At 48.4% G+C, this 213-nt stretch overlaps 1 protein-coding gene across 1 annotated transcript in view; it reads left to right on the top strand.

Annotated features, from left to right (window-relative positions):
• LOC119587677 overlaps window positions 1-213 on the top strand; it is a 19,636-nt gene that overhangs the window by 5,248 nt on the left and 14,175 nt on the right. The gene's annotated exons all lie outside the window — the stretch shown is intronic.

Raw genomic sequence — 213 nt, 5'->3', positions numbered from 1 at the left:
ACCCCACCGCCAGGCTGTGATTTTATGAGCGAGAGGACACTGGCCCTCTCCCCTTCCCCCCTCCCCCCCCTCATTCTTACCTCGAGCCTTGTCGCTAGCCATTATTGGTGGGCTTAGCCTGTCCATGAAGGTAACATGGAGTTTAGTTTCGTAGGATATTAATTAATAAAAGGCTCACATATACGCACACATGCATGTACTGTGTATATATAT

The sequence above is a fragment of the Penaeus monodon genome, chromosome 23 (genome assembly GCF_015228065.2).
Source record: "Penaeus monodon isolate SGIC_2016 chromosome 23, NSTDA_Pmon_1, whole genome shotgun sequence".
Classification (NCBI taxonomy): Eukaryota; Metazoa; Arthropoda; class Malacostraca; order Decapoda; family Penaeidae; genus Penaeus; species Penaeus monodon.
Note: the sequence above shows the minus strand (reverse complement) of the source record. Positions and strands in the feature narration are given on the sequence as shown.